Source organism: Epinephelus lanceolatus, chromosome 21, assembly GCF_041903045.1.
Source record: "Epinephelus lanceolatus isolate andai-2023 chromosome 21, ASM4190304v1, whole genome shotgun sequence".
Lineage (NCBI taxonomy): Eukaryota > Metazoa > Chordata > Actinopteri > Perciformes > Serranidae > Epinephelus > Epinephelus lanceolatus.
Window position 1 is genome coordinate 97,808 of NC_135754.1, and position 17,233 is coordinate 115,040.

At 38.0% G+C, this 17,233-nt stretch overlaps 1 pseudogene across 1 annotated transcript; it reads right to left on the reverse strand.

Moving 5' to 3' along the window:
* Positions 1 to 1,167: 1,167 nt before the first annotated feature.
* On the reverse strand, positions 1,168 to 9,057 carry LOC117249726 (uncharacterized; annotated as a pseudogene). Its single transcript, XR_013488441.1, has 12 exons — positions 8,949 to 9,057; positions 8,194 to 8,315; positions 7,065 to 7,380; positions 5,859 to 5,944; positions 5,671 to 5,723; positions 5,403 to 5,445; positions 4,124 to 4,197; positions 3,787 to 3,888; positions 3,132 to 3,442; positions 2,838 to 3,016; positions 2,188 to 2,581; positions 1,168 to 2,028 (listed from the first exon to the last, which is right to left on the reverse strand). The product of XR_013488441.1 is annotated as an uncharacterized LOC117249726 (transcript).
* Positions 9,058 to 17,233: the final 8,176 nt, after the last annotated feature.

The following is a 17,233-nucleotide window of genomic DNA, read 5'->3' on the forward strand; positions in this document are numbered from 1 at the left end:
TCTTTTTTCAGAAGAGGGAGGTTGGTACATCTGTTCGGATTAAAAGTACAGTGGAAGCTGTATAGTGATCACCTCTGTCTCTGTTAAACTAATCAGTGCTGATTATTAAAATCCCCTTCCTTGTTTGTCATTGTGATTATTATTATTATTAGTGTTCTTCAACTGTTAAACTCTAAAGCAGACCACTTCAACACTAAGTGATAATAATGAACATAGGAATCCATAGGAATTATTCTTTCCCAAAGATATTGAATCACATCAGCAGTTGATTGTTATTGTGATAATCATATTGGTTTACATTCTGATTTCTCTGTGATGCTTTTGTTAAGATGTATCCACCAGTGCATTCTAAACGTGACTTGTGGTTATTAATTTTTTCCTCTCGTGTGAAATAAGCCACTTTGCATCTAATGTATCCCCAGGTCTCAGTTTTGGAAGGACTTGTTTGGAGACCTGAGAGACTCTGGACTCTTCAATGGCAGCCATGAATACCAGTGCTTACTGAGATTTAGCTTCAGTAATGTTCTGCAGCAAGACCTGGATGAATGTATGGACCTTTGGAACAAGCACCGGATTCGACCAAGCAGACTTGCATCATGTCCAGGAGGGATTCCGAATGAACTGTATCTCTTGCCTCACAGGTAGTAATTATCATACATTACAAAAAATGCAAGGTGTTATGGTATAGCCTAAACTGGGATATATTTGGACAATTGTACATGTTGGTATAATCCATTCTTGAATTTAGAAGCTATCTGTCTCTACCATTGTTTATAAATTTCTGTATATCAACAAGCAAACAAATCTAACAATGACCATTTCAAACCTTGTCCTTTATATCATTGTATCATCTAATTTTGCAGATTTGGTTCAAGGGACTGTGGATTTGTTGTTGAAGACAGGGAACTGGATGTGTTTTCTGAGGCAAGACAAGTGATTGATTTATGTGGTGATCCAGACATTGAGGAATACCTACAACAGGCTGTGGAAACGAAACGGACTACAACAGCCACAAGACTGGAAGACAGCCTCAGAACTGTACATCACTCTGAAGGAAATAGCTGGGCTATAGACATGGACTATTGGAACCCGTTTTTACCTTTCTTATGTATCCCACATTAACATGGACTTAAGACAATATTTTCCCGATGATTGGTGGACTATACATGCCTGAGTTTTGGAAAACACTTCCCATTCACAAATGTGATCTGACATTTACAAATTGCTTCAAGGGATAAATTACAGGATATGATCCCAAAAGTCTCAAATGTGGTTCTTTTGAATTTTCAGGTTTAGCATCTTGAACTCTGGGACTGAAGTGGAGACATATTAAACTTAAATTTTATTCTTTTTTTTTTTTTAAAATATATATTGAGCTGTAAAAAACAGGAAACAGCAAAATAATAAATGAAAATCAGGACACAGCTCTGAAATATTTATGGGTAAGATCTGCAAGTAGCTAACTGCACAGACTGAAACAATGTATAGAAGCCCTCACATGGGTGAACAATCACTTTAATGCATAACAAGTCCCAAATTGCCTTTAAACAATAGGCAGTAACTGATGCAAACAAGCAAACATGACCTTGTACTTGGGCATTATTCTGACCAGAAAGTTGTTGAGAAAAAAAAAAAAAAGACAAAAAAAATAAATAAAAGAGAGCCCAAATCAGGCCACAGCTCTTATTACATTTATGGGTAAGATCTGTAAGTAGCTAACTGCACAGATTCAAATGTATACAAGCCCTCACACAGGTGAACAGAATCACTTTTATGCATGTCCCTTTGACATCTAAAAACATCCAAATCCTGGAGCATTCTGGATCCCAAACTCCATGTTTGTCTTAAAGACACTGTAGGAATCCAAGAGCGGTAGCTTCAGTGTGTTTGCACACGTGCTTGCCATTGGAAAAGGTGAATCAGTTAAAAACTCAATGCTTGGAGGGGGTGCTATTCCTGCTGGTGGAAGTGCTGCTAAACCAGTGGCAAACATCAGCACATCCTCGGGGGACACAGCCGTCACTTTTTCTAAAAAGAGAAAGTCAACATTATAGTGCATTGTTTGACTCTGCATTATATAAAAACATAAAGTGAATCATTACTCTTATATTTCATTAAAAAAACTAAGATTACTAAGAAACTACACTACACAATTTATATATATCTAACAAAACAGCCTTGACAAACCTTCACAATCGAGAAGAAAATCAGCCCAAAATCCAATTATTCCAACTATTTCATAAATACCTGATGGCACTGTCTCACAATTTGTCAGTGGCTGCAGTTGATATGCAAATGGCAATACTGACTGAATGTTGGATTAGTGAAAAACTAAACTATTACATTTTTTGATGATTGTTGGCAAAAAAGTTTTAAATAATATTATTTTAAAACTTTAAAAATAATATTACCGTTGAATGGCAATGTGGTTGCGGTCTATAATGTACCATCTGAGGTACTCCTCCACGAGTGTATGCTTCTCACAAGCTTTGACACGTCGGAAGCATCCAGCTGTTTGGAACATTGTGCTGTTTTGCAAAATTAGATTTTGCAAAGACTCCTCCGATTCTGCTTCCTGGACCTATTTAAAAGACATTTACTGTAAGACCAACCCAAAAATATCCATGCTTGACTACTCTTCTCCTTCATTAATACAAATCTAGGATAAAAAAAAAAGGATAAAATGACTTTTACTTCTCGTTGAAATAAGTGGAAATCTGTCCCTTTAAATAAATAAAACTTATCATATCTTGAGTGTCGTCTTACTCTCAATTACTGAAATAATTTTCAGGTGTCCTCTTAGTAAATTCATTCCTTGAGTCAAGATAATTTTCTACCTGACGTAGAGCTTTCCCTATCTCCTCATCTGTTACATCTTCCACAGTGGCGCTGAAACTTGGCTTCCCTATTATGTGGTTGACAAGGTCCTTTGAGAGGAAATGTGGTGCTGGTCCCCCGTGTATGATAGACACAGCAATCATCTTGCCTGCAAGAAAGTACTCATCTTCCCTGACAGCTGTTACAGAGAATACAGAATTATTATGGATAATTACCATCTACATCAGTGGAAGATAAAAAAAAAATCAAATTATTTAAAACTTCAAATTTTAAAATGACATCAAAAAACCCACCTGTGGAATTGTACACAAGATATCGTCTTTCTGGAGGTCCATCGAAGATGGGGCGATTTCTCAGGTGATTCATTAGAAGTGTGAGGAATTCTCGCCTCGGCCCACCTGTGTCCAACCCTTCTTCAAAGGACCCTGCATCGTCGGTAAACTTAACGAAGATGTCGCTGTTTTCGGAGTATGAGCTGCGTCGAAATCCTCTGACGGCTCGATCCCATACGTCAGATCTCGATATATTGAACCTGCTGACTTTCTTGCGGTCAATTGCAAGTGCCAAATTTGCAATTACTTCAGGTGCCTGCACACTTGTGGGTCTAGAGAAAAGTGAGAAACTCACTTTAGACTTTAGAGCATAGTAGCTACTTTACTAAACAAAAATCTTTCATTCCATATTCATAAACTATATCCTGACACTTCATTGAAACGAGAGACACTGATGAGTCAGTCTCTAAAACAATGAGCAACGTTTTATTCTTATTAGCTTAATTCCAATGGACTCTCTTCAAACACACATCTCAACAACTGGACCTGATCCAAGCAGTTACAGACAGAGAAAGTCAGATTGGTGTTCATTTTAGTGACTTCTCACTTTTGTATAATTTAATTTTGGACAGAATAGAGAGCTGGTTAATTTTCTACTTATGTCTATATGACTCACTCAGATTCTTCTGAGGGCATGTCATTTGTTTCCTCAGGAATGAGAACTTCATCCTCCTCATCATTATCAATGACGATAGGTGCAAAGAGATTAGTGTAGTTTCTGCAAAATGAAGACATTATGTGCACACAATATAAATATAAACACACATAAATGCATAAACATGCAGTAGATTAGCACATATTTGCCCAATCAAATGGTTGACCCGCTGTTCCAGCTTAAACTCAACAACATCTAATCTTTGTCAGGAGAGAAATGTGTTTACCCCTCAATAATGTTGCGTTTCTGATATTTTGTCCACCACTCTATATATAATTACACATAAGACAAAACACACCTGTAACAGGAGCTCTTGACTTCAAGACATCCGGAGGTACCTGGATAAGTATGATCCTCATCCAAGTGTATAGTCTGAAAATTAAGAAATGTAGAAATAAGTTAAATATTCAATCAAATGACAACATAATTATGTAACTAACTCTATGGATTACTTAAAAGGGATAGTTAAACATTTTGGCAAATTTGCCTATTGCAATAATCCCTATAGTCATATGAGTAGGTATATTCCCAGTGCCTGTTGTTTTGAGAGCCGTGAGGCAGAGATGTGCGCTGCTCAGTGAACACAATGGAGGTGGATGGTACAGGTCACTCCATCCCTCAAAACTAATCAAATACACAATCCTACAATTCCAAAATGCTCTTATGGACAAGTTGTGTTCACAAAGCAGCACGCATCTCTGCCTCACGGCTCTCAAAACAACAGGCACTGATAATTAAAGGGACTGTACCTGCTTATATGACTATAGGGATTAATGCAATAAGCAAATTTGCCAAAATATTCAACTATCCCTTTAAGGATGTGACATAATTAAGAATAGCTTCTAAATGCGAGGAGATGACGTTCAGTTGACACACTTTCACATTCACATTTCCCTGTTTACTTTTATTGTTGTAAATTTAAGTGAAATGTGATACAATTGCCAATTAAAAAAACTGCATGAAGCAAATATATGACATGATTTAAGTAATGGACAAGAAAGAAAAAGTGCAACATGCTAAAGTACTGAGGAAACTTTTCTCATATGTGCTTCTATGGTTGAAGAGGATATCTGAAGTGATTTTTGATGCTCTCTATATACCCTTTCCATTTCTTATGTCAGGCACATTCACAAAAAGGTTGTAGTTAACAGTCCATCTGAAGTGGCTTTATATTCCCCCTGAATGAAAAGCAAAGCTTAAAAGCACACAACTGCAATAAACACAATACTATGATTATGAGTTTACTTCAATAGACTTTGGTCTAATGGTATTAATATAATCATAACATTAAAAACAGATGGTGGACAACGGCTCCTCTCTCTTCACTGCAGGATGGAGAGATATAGAAGATCTTTTGTACCCACAGCCATCAGACTTTATAATTCTTCACTGAATGGTAGATGAGCTGCCAGACAAGTGAATTTCCCTCTGAGGATCAATTAAGTTATTCTTAGCTTATTAGACCATATGATATTTACATTAATGGTGTCTATGTAAACATTTAGCTATTGTTTTGTTTCATACCTAAAGTCGTGGGACAATGAGGACTCTATGTAACTATTATAATACTCCATTACCTGTTGTACTTCAGTAGAGAGTGACAGCCCCCCAGCACCATTCCTGAGAGGGCATAAAAGCATAAATCATAGTGTACTCCAAAATATATTGGTGACATTGCAAAACCAAACAAACATTTAGATATTGGAGTAGCAATGCATTTACGTATAGTAAATGTTACAATAACCACAAATTACAAAGCTATGTCAATAGCAAATAAATATGTATGCAAATGCAGTAAAAGCTAAATTTTCTATGGTACACACACACACACACACAAGTACTTACACCTTGTCAGGCTCTTTGTGTACAGGACTGCTTTTGTGATGAGGTTCAAATGGCTGTAGTAAAGACATAATTTAATTAAAATACAAGTATTTGTTTAGTATTGGTAGGCCGATGTCAAAAACCCACACAGGTTGAGGGCAGGTTAATCACAAAAATGATCACCCAAATATGTTTTAAATTGCACTCACCAGTGTATCAGCTAGATCAAACTCTCTTGATGTTGTTTTTATCACAATCTCAGAGTCAGAGTCAGATGTGTCTGGCAATTCTCCAACTGCAAAACATGAAAATAAATGAAGCTCACCTCAATGATAATTGCTAAAAAGGGAAGCTAACACCTAGAGAAAATGCTTAGATAACTCCAAGCTGGTTAACAGAATATGAACATGAATGCTGAAAACACAGTAGGGAGTAACTAATAAAATCCAAGGGCCTATTTCAAAAGACAGCTTGACTATTGATCCCAAAGTGAGGGAAAGTCTGCATTTTTTCTGTTTCAGAAAGGGAAGTAAAACCTCTTAAAAGTTACTAGCTAATTAAAGAATAATATTTACTTTGGTGATTGTATGGGCCATTGTTGCTTATCTATTCACTATTTCTAAATCAGTAAGTGAAACGAAGGCCATGTGTGTCAAAATTCCACACACAAACAAAAGCCATAAAACATCTCATCCTTTGCAAAAGCAAGCTCTTCATCAAAATATATATAAGCTCTTCAAAAATGATTCCAAACTCTACTGACAAACACCAAATATATTAGACCTTTTCATCAACACCTCCACATGACTGTGCTGAATCAGAAACACTTTTCACATTCCTTTTGTGATGATTATATGCTAAATATAATTACATTACTGATACATATTTCAGACATTTTTCATTTGTGAATTTAGTGGGATTTCAGTGTCCTTGTGGAGCTAGTCAACAGACACAGGCTTCCAGTCTAATCTAGAGGATTGTTTGGCATTTTACATAACACTAGGTGTAGTGTTTTGTTAAAACTGTCAAGCAAAAAATGTGTAGTATAATTCTTTAAGTGATGACTGACATTTTGCTCCGTCTATGTCAATTTTCACTTTCTATTTATTGTTTTTAATTTGTCGTGTGTAAACAATTATAAAAAAAACCGTCAGGCAGAACCTTTTTGAAACTGATTGAACAAATTACTCCACTGTTCCAGAATAGAAAATTAAGATTTTTCCTTTTCAAGGTAGATCAACTCAGAGAAACTCAAGACTCCATTCTGAAACAGGACCCAGATTTTTGATAAATAAATAAAGATACAAACAAACAATAAATAGCAGATTCCTCACTGACTAACATACAGTATAGCAGTACAGCAAGTCAAGGCATCTTTGCACTGGACACAACTAGGTCATAACAACACAGTTTACCTTCCTCAAAGTCTTTTTTGAGCAGATAAAAACGGTGATCCGCTGATATGGCCTGCCAATTTCTGCCTTGTTTCTGCCATTTACTCTAAGTAAATGGTCTTTGTGTCCCAGGGATATTAATAACTTCAGAGCCATCTGGATAAAGAAGGAGGAAAGGTCCTTCATCCAGGTCTTTGTTGAAGTCCCTCATTTTTTTCACTGCCTGATTAAGCAGATCTAGGGCAGTGATGTCAGGATGTGTAGAAAGGCAAAGAGTTTTCCCACGCTGTGGCTTGACACCACCACCCTTCCCAATGGTCATCAAACCAACATTTATCTGAAAAAAAAAAAAAAAAAGTGGACTGTTAGTGGGTAATGTTTAAAGAAACGCTGTCTGACCAGGGTTCAAAACATCACCAGAGACCCCTCCCACCCCCATCATGGACTGTTCTCACTGCTGGCCTCTGGAAGGAGATTCCGCAGCCTACGGAGCAGAAAAGCCAGGCTCAACAACAGTTTCTTCCCACATGCCATAAGACTGCTGAACGCACTATAATATTTCCCCTCCCCACCCACACACCCACACACACCTACACAGGACTGCTCCACTAAGGACCTCTGGGCCATACTGCCGTGGAATAACACATCACAACTAGATTTTTTGTGCAATACATTTACCTGTGAAATATATTTATCTTATTTATCTTCTCTTTTTATATGCATATTTATTTTATTTTGTATAGACTGCCTTTCTCACTATTCCTGCTGTACTATGAGCCATTGCATCGAAATCTCACTTTGATGTAAATCTAAATGACAAATAAAGTCATGGGCAAACCTAACCTTAAGTGCCCATCATGCATGTCTTAAAGCCAGTAAACAGCAGATTTGAAGGGTACTTTTCGATACAGATAATTGGTAATACAATGATCAGAAACTAGCAAATATGTACAAAAGTGAAAACAGGACAGTGTCATTATCTGAGTAATATGGTCATGGCACAGAAGCCCATTAGTACAGGCAAAAATATATTGGTCACCATAAAACTGACCCTACCATCAGGCTTACTTTTAGAGGACTGAGATGATGGAAGAATGTCAAGAGCTAGTTAACAATTGTTCATTCTCACTCTGAGCCATAACCAACTTACCTGGACTTTACTTGTTTTCTTTGCCTCCATTTTCCCACATGAAAACTTTTGCCTCTCCTCTGTTTTTCTCTTTCTGTACTCCAGAAAGGTCCCTAGTGTAGGGGTTTGAATAGACTGTGATTCTACACGGAAGCAAAGGAAAAATATGTTACATTATACAGACACATAAATACAGCAGTAGCCTAATGTTTTACAGCATACAAGAATCAAATTAAGACAACACATTATTTTTTTGCAAAATAGGGGTGCAGTTTTGGGGACACAAACAAACTGAAGCAAGAAAGTAAACAAATCTAGAAACAACACACACAATCTTTTCCTTCTGGCCTGCAAATTTCTAAACTAAAGCCTGAAGTTGCTTCATCTGTCTTCAGTTTCACTGCCTATAACGTGCACTCTAACGTTACTGACCACCAAAAGATACTCTGGCAACAGCGGTAACATCAATACATCTTTCACTCCAAACAGCAGCATTCATGAAACACCTGTTGCCCCCTCACCCCTAGATGACAACACGTGCCTTATCACGTCTTTAATATACATGCACAAACACAGACCGTTCCTCTAACAAGTCGACCATTATGTAAACGTAATAAATGTGTATGTGTATGTATACTGTAGCTGTAGGAATTGCCGAGTAAGGTCTGGAAACTGACGTAAGTTAGCTAATTTGCTCTGGTAAGCTAACGTTACACCATTCAAAAGTACGTTAGCCTAACATAAACATTACATTAACGTTACATCTGTCAACTTACTTGAAGGTGGCGCGTGAGTATCGTCACCGTCTTCTTGCAGCCTTTTCCCACAATCACTGCAGAAGTTGGGTTTTCCCTCGAACTCTTTGCCACAATTGTGGCAATACATCGCGGCGTGTTCCTTTGTTTCTGTTTGTCTGGCGGTGTTGTCCTTCCGGTTCAAAGGACGGATCAGTCCAATCAGCGACCATTCATGTCGCCCGAGGGTACCTACCTTTTCCGGTTTGGTTAATGCCATTGTGTTTTCTGTTTTGTTGTTGTGTTTTCTGATTTGCCGTTGTGTTTTCTGTTTTGTTGTTGTGTTTTCTGTTTTGTTGTTGTGTTTTCTGATTTGTTGTTGTGTTTTCTGTTTTGTTGTTGTGTTTTCTGATTTGTTGTTGTGTTTTCTGATTTGCCGTTGTGTTTTCTGTTTTGTTGTTGTGTTTTCTAATTTGCCGTTGTGTTTTCTGTTTTGTTGTTGTGTTTTCTGATTTGTTGTTGTGTTTTTTGATTTGTTGTTGTGTTTCCTATTTTGCCGTTGTGTTTTCTGTTTTGTTGTTGTGTTTTTTGATTTGTTGTTGTGTTTAGTAATTTGTTGTTGTGTTTTCTGTTTTGTTGTTGTGTTTGGCGTTTTGTTTTCTGTTTTGTTGTTGTGTTTTCTGATTTGCCGTTGTGTTTTCTGTTTTGTTGTTGTGTTTTCTGATTTGCCGTTGTGTTTTCTGTTTTGTTGTTGTGTTTTCTGATTTGTTGTTGTGTTTTCTGATTTGCCGTTGTGTTTTCTGTTTTGTTGTTGTGTTTTCTGATTTGTTGTTGTGTTTTCTAATTTGCCGTTGTGTTTTCTGTTTTGTTGTTGTGTTTTCTGATTTGTTGTTGTGTTTCCTATTTTGCCGTTGTGTTTTCTGTTTTGTTGTTGTGTTTTCTGATTTGTTGTTGTTTTTTCTAATTTGTTGTTGTGTTTTTTGATTTGTTGTTGTGTTTCCTATTTTGCCGTTGTGTTTTCTGATTTGTTGTTGTGTTTTCTGATTTGTTGTTGTGTTTTCTAATTTGTTGTTGTGTTTTCTGATTTGCCCTTGTGTTTTCTGTTTTGTTGTTGTGTTTTTGATTTGCTGTTGTGTATTTTGATTTGTTGTTGTGTTTTCTGCCGTTGTGATTTGCACTTCAGGGCCACCGTACAATAGGGTCGTCAGACGACTTCGTCGTCGCTTGGGCCCTAATACTAAACAGCGCGATTACAATAGGGTCCTGGGACGACTTCGTCGTCGCTTGGGCCCTAATAAACAGCACAATTTCAATAGGGTCCTCCTCGGACGACTTCGTCGTCACTCGGGCCCTAATAAACAGCGCGATTTCAATAGGGTCCTTGCACCACTAGGTGCCCGGGCCCTAATAATAAATAATAATAATAATGAACATTGCGATTACAATAGGGTCCTCACGGACGACTTTGTTGTTGCTCCGGCCCTAATAATAATAAACAGCGCGATAACAATAGGGTCCTCACAGACGACTTCGGCGTCGCTCGGGCCCTAAATAATAAATATAGCCGCGAGCGGCAATCTGCGGGTTCTAACCTGTTCCGCCCCAAACCAGCCACCGTGACCCTCACCACCCACCGTGACCCTCATCTGCCGTAGTGCAAGACGTTCCCCACTCTGTCCCTGAAAGCTCCAAGCAATACATACTCTTTCCAAGTCCTCTTTCACATAGAGACTCCATTTGAACATCAAAACATAAATTGAAATTTTACCTATTGATGCGTATTTCAAAGTTTCAATAGGTATTTTAATGTTTAAGCAATCACAGTTCCATGATCATGATAATTTTGGGAGAAATCTGGAGATAATAATGGATGTGTATGGGAGAGGCTGTAAAATATTCTGTAAGGCTAAAGACACAGATGTGAGTGTACTATTATGATTTTACCTAAATGAAGGTAAGTGAAAGTTCAGACAGGAAGACCATCTCTTTACGTAAGTATACCTCAAAGCCACTTCTCTGTTTTCCCACTATCCTCTTGCTCCACCCTTCTTCACATATTTCAGCAAGTCACAGTCTGCCAGCCTCTCCCTGTTCTCTACCAATCCGTCATTAGCTGTCAAATTTCTCTCTCTGCTGTCATCCAGCTGTCATTTCAGCAAAACTCCCAGCCCACCTCCACCCCTGCACCACCTCCATCAAGATACAGACTGTCTTAATCTGGATCTTCAACCCAGAAGTTCCCTCATCCGGTCACCTCAAGATTCCCTACCTTCCCCAGTGTCTAGGCCGGGGGTGGGGGTAACTTCTTCAGTTGCAAGTTTCTCATCCACAGATCAGTTTACTCAGCTGGTCTCCTCCCCATGGTCTAAGTGGCAAATTATCAAACCATTCTAAATATATTCACGTGACCTCAAAAGTCACATAACTATAGCAACATGTGCACATGCAGGCTTTTTTATTCAAACATGACATAATAGCTTCATTTGCATGAAGTGGTATTATGTGGTAGTGAGGGTCCGTGTACTTTTTGATAGTTTGATATTTTGTTTTCAAAACTGGAATGAGTATGTGGATGAACTCCACCAGAAAGCCAGAGAAGCTTTTAAAAATTGGGTTATCGCTGGTAAATCAAGGCATGGACCTGAGAGTGAAATTAAAAAGAAAACTGTTGCTAGGTTCAAATATGCAGTACATTATATTAAGAGGAATGAACTGACTCTGAGAGGAAATGCATTGGCTAGGAAGATGCAACAAAATGATGTTAATGATTTTTGGAATGAAGTCAAGATTATGAATCATAGTAAAATACCTTTGTCCTCCAGTATGGAGGGGGTAAGTGGCAGTGTAAATATTAAGGAATTATGGAGAAGACATTACATGGAGCTTTTAAACTGTGTTAAAAGTGATGTTTTTACTGTTGGTGATGTGTCTCATGATAATGTGGTCATAAGGCCTGATGATATAAGTTACGCAATTGGGAAATTGGCTTTAAACAAATCCTGTGGCCTTCATCTGATCTCTGCAGAGCATTTGAAATTTTCATGAATGAAATTTTCATTTTCAAGAATGAATGAATGAGTGAATGAATGAACTAGAAAATTTCACATGAAATTTTGAGTGTGCCTGATGCTCGCTGCCAACTAGTATCCCCATAGCAATATGCTAATTATTAATAGCAGTAAATGTATCACTGTGTGTCTGTGTGTGTGTGCATGCCTGAATGTGTGTATGTTCACGTGCTGTTGCGCGTTTGTGTATGTGTGAGTCTGTTTGTCTGTCTGTGTGTATGTCCACTTACAGATAGAAAAAACAGCTTAACTTAACAGCTAAAAAAGACTGCAGTCTAAAATGTCCAAGATGGACACAGAAAGACAGAGACAGACAGACCCAGACAGGCAGACTGACACATATGTAATTACCTCTGTATGATGAGGCTTTAACTGCAAAGAAGTCAGGTTGCTGAAATATTCAAATTTGACTGTGCTGTAACACACAGACGACTGGCCGAACGGCTGGAGTTGATTCAGCCAATCACTGGTTGGCAATGGCACAGTCAAATTTAAATACACCAAGAAAAGGCAGAAACTGAGCCAAAAGTTCCTCTCAAACTCCAACTGTTTAATGAAAAACCGTAAGTGCTACAGCTACAAAAAGCACACCGTGAGCGAGAGGACAGGATGTGGATCACAAAGGTGTAAATTTCATTTCTGTGGTGTGAAAAATGAGGCCAGAGCCATGATGGACATAAGTGGAATGGTCTGCTTTCTTCCAGAAATTTGGGCTCTCACTTAACATGGGAGTGAATGGGGCAGTTGGTTGGACTTGTTGTCCTTTTAGACCACCTGCAGCCAAAACCCTAAATCCATTTTCTTCAGCGGTCACACCTCTGCGACCGGAATGGCTTTTCCTACAATTTGGTGTACAATTTGTGTATGTAGAGTGAACGATGTGGCCGCACCAGCGAGTTTAAGAGAAAATTTCTTGATGATTTCAGAGGTGCTGTGCACTCTAGCGATGACATCACCCACTCGAACTCTCAACATTCCACGCAATACACACCCATTATAAATTCTGAGAAGGGCTGAAAATTTCATGATTTTTAAACAGCTGGTGTAGAAAAACTAAAAGATATATGGAAAATATGAATCAGTCACTGAAAGTCCATGGCAATGTCAACATTTCAGAGTTGGAATGGAGTTTCTACGTCAATGTATGAGTTCGTGAAGTGTGGGTGAAGATGAGTGAGTTTGAAGGATTTTCTCATTGACTTCCATTATAACCAAGTTTCAGAAAATGCTGAATATTTTAGAAAGTTTGAATGGGATTGAAAAGTTGAATCATATGTAAAAAGTCAAGGAATTGCTGAATATTTTCCAGTTTGAATGGAGTTTCTAGCTGAAAGTATGAATCCGTAGTTACCGTTTGAAATTTTGTGATTTTTGAAGATTCCGTAATTAATTTTCAATGGAGAAAACAGTTTGGCGGTGGCGCCCCCTATGTGCCAATCTCAAAATCTTTTTTTGGGTGTGTTCTTGGTCCCCTTCTGATGATATTTACCCTGTTTTGTGACGATCGGAAAAACGGTTAACATTTTACAGCCGATATTCGCTAAGCCCCGCCCTTTCCAAGGACACTTTGCTTGACGGCAGCCGTGTTTTTTGTCCGATCTTGCTCATTTATAATAGAAATGAGTGTCTTAGTTCCCCGATGCCTCATACCAAGTTTGGTGTTGATAGCACAAATATTTCAAAAGCTTATTCATTTTACTGTTTTTAACATTATTAAAATTAGCAAAAATTCTGTAAGGGCGGCATTCATGGTGCAAGAGGCTTTTTTGTAGAGGACTATCAGGAGGATGTGTGTGTAAAATTTCAAGTCAATAGCACTTGTGGTGCGGCGGGCAGAGCCTTTCAAGCTTTACACTCTATGTTATAGCGCCCCCATAAGGCTGATTGGGACCAAATTTTTTGAGCAGTATTTGGATGTCATTTATAGTCCATGTACCACATTTCATGTCCCTAGGTCCTTCCAGCTGGTCATAAATTAATAAAACGCAAATTATGACGGTTAATGACGAATAGGCCACGCCCACTTTCACCTATCAACATGGCACTCAAGATATGAGTTAATAGTCACCCCTAGAGCATGCATACCAAATTTGGTGAAATTCCATCCAATGGTTTTTGAGATACAGATGTGTGGCATTTATAGCGCCCCCTATAGGCTGAGCTCAAAATGCTTTGGTAGGCAGCTTCCAAGTCTCATTGTGGACCTACCCACCAAGTTTGGTGATGATAGGTCAAAGGGTGTGGGCGTTATGGCCAATCAATTCTAAGCTCCGCCCACAGCAAAGATTCATTGGTCCGTGGCGGCCATGTTTTTTGACCAATCTGGCTCATTTATAATAGAAATGTGTCTTGTCATCCCCCAAAGCCGTGTACAAAATTTGGTGTTGATGGAGTCAAAATTGTAAAAGTTTATGTCACTTTACTGTTTTTCAAATTATGCAAATTAGCAAAAAATCTAGTCAGGCGGAGCTTAATGGTCCCAGAGGCTTTTTTGTAGAGCACATTGAGCTGGACCTGTGTGTCAAATTTCAAGTCAATCAGACTTATGGTGTGAGGGGCGTGGCCTCCCAAAAAAGTCATTTTTAAGCCTTAATTACAGCGCCACCATGTGGCCGACTGGGCTCATATTTTAATAAAAGTTGATGCACATCATTTCCAATCATTGGGCCAAGTTTCAGGTTTCTGGCTCATTCCAGCTCACGGGAATTTGAGCTCAAGCGGCAGACAACAAAAAATAATAATAATAATAATATTAATAAACCGGTACAATCTTAGAAGGGTTCTACCCCTTCGGGGTTAGAACCCTAATAATAATAATAATAATAATAAACCGGTACAATCTTAGAAGGGTTCTACCCCTTCGGGGTTAGAACCCTAATAAACAGCACGATTACAATAGGGTCTTACAGACGACTTGCAGTTGTCGCTCGGACCCTTTCTTAACATATTTCATCTAGGTGCAGTGTCATTACTAGTTCAGCTTTACTAGTCATTTGATATATTCAGTAGATGTATCTTTTTACGACTCTATTTTACAAGGCGCAAAAACCTACCGTCCCAAAAATGCCGTTTCTAGCATATTAGCTAAAATACCGAAAATTAGCCGACATCTTTACTTTTTCTTTACATAGTTCATCTAGGTGCAGTGTCATTACTAGTTCAGCTTTACTAGATATTGGATATATTCAGTAGATATATTTTTTTTTCAACCCTATTTACCCCACTTAGCAAATTGTAGTTCTTCTGATTTGCAAAGTGGGGTTCTAAATAGGGTTGAAAACAAATATAAGTGTTTCTCCTAGATTTTAAATATCTAATTTCTAAACAGAGTTGGGTAAGGGTTACTTTAAAAGTAATCAAATTACTTTACTGCGTTACTTTTTTGAAAAGTAACCAGTTACTTTACTGCGTTACTCCCTGAGTAAAGTAACTCAAGTACTTTTAAAGTACTTCCAACATTACTCCCTGAGAAAAGTAACTTAAGTACTTTTAAAGTACCTTTGAGTATTCTACATTTCCTATTGGGGAATGGACCACAGGGCGATAAGCCTACATTTTTTTGTCTCCAAAATTAAAGTTATGGGTGTAGCCATTGCAGACAGCAGAAATCTGCCTCCTTTTCGTACTGTAGGATCCACATGTATTCAGGTAGGCACATTTATGCATTTTCTCAGTGGGCAAATACATGCTCCTGATTAAAGGAGTATTACCCAAAGAGTCCAGTAGAGGGCTCCGCCTGTGCTAATAGAGCTAGGGTTACAATGTCGTAACTTTTGTTATTTCCCCTTTTCTCCTCATGTCTTTAGGGCTGAAGTGATATCAAGAACTTGAGAAATTTTACTTACTTGTCCTGAGTGCTCCTCATAGCTTTTTAGGAGCAATAAGTAAGACATGAATGAACTTAAAAAGATATACGAGATCTCATCTATTACTTTAATTTCTGTCATTGTAATCTCAATTTATTATCTATTTGTCTTACCTATGTCTCAAAAATGTTGTCTCACATTATCTCATCTTTTCTCCCATGAGGGTTTGAGGACTGAACTCAAAAAGGTCATTTGTGATCTTACCATTCTGTTAAGAGTAAAAAAAAAAAGTGACAAAGTCTTCATCGTGTCAGTTCTCATCAGCATTTTGCTGTCAAGTCTAAAGTTAAGTGGAGTCTCAGTATACCAGTAGCTCGTGCCGTAGCTTGTCTGTATTATCTATTACAATAACAGTTAAGTTTCGGAATGAACAACATTCAGAATAACGGCTATTTTTCAGGACTCACCTGAATTTTTCAGGACATCTGGTCACCCTATTTAGGAAAATGTGTGATGACAACTGCCTTTACAATAGCCTGATAGCCCCCTGAACTAGTAGGTTTAGTAGGCATCTACTGGCCCCTATATTTGGGACAGATGAGTGGTTCAGTAGCCTAACTACAGTGAAGTTGGGTTGGTCTTTCATCACTGATGAACCTGGCTATTACCTCTAATGAACTTTTCCAACATTCTTTCTTTCTTCTATTATTTGTTAATACTTAATTGTGAATTGAAAATATGCCTGACAAACTTTTTCTTTTAATATGTGTGGTCCCATTAGGGCAGTCCTGCAGCTTGTGCACGTCAGACTGATCACAGTCTGAACTGCAGCATGGAGAAACAGTACAAAACTAGTTAACAGAAAATCAGAAATAAGACTTGTGGTTTGGCTTTGGTATATTGTTTATTTACCCATTTCAAGATGAAACAAGAAAATATGCAGTGATTTGGCATTTCTAAAGCCTATAAAAAGTGCCCAGATGCACAGACCTGCAAGGGTTATGCACTTATACAGAATCCTGCAAGGTGCATCCTACTGGTTAGCTGATGGTTGTGAGTGGACATAATGGCACAACACAGTGCAAAATAACAAAAGAAAACAAAATGAAAAAGATTTTTGATTTTCTTGCTTCTTTGATTACAAAATTTTGACGCCCATATACAAAGTTTTTTAATTATTCATTTTTCAGATTGATGTATGTTATCATTTAATGACCAAATGTGTCCAAAGTCATTCATTTATTCATTCATGCATTAATTACCAAGCTGCTGAGCTGCAGGTGACCACAACATATGGTTTATATGTTGTGGTCACGACCTTGAAAGACAACATTAATACTGGTTAATGATAGCAGCTGTGAGATTACAAGCATTCATAAAATGAGTGATCACAAAAAAGTAAGAAGCGAGTTAGACTGTCCCATACAATTACAGCCACAAATCATCTGTTCTC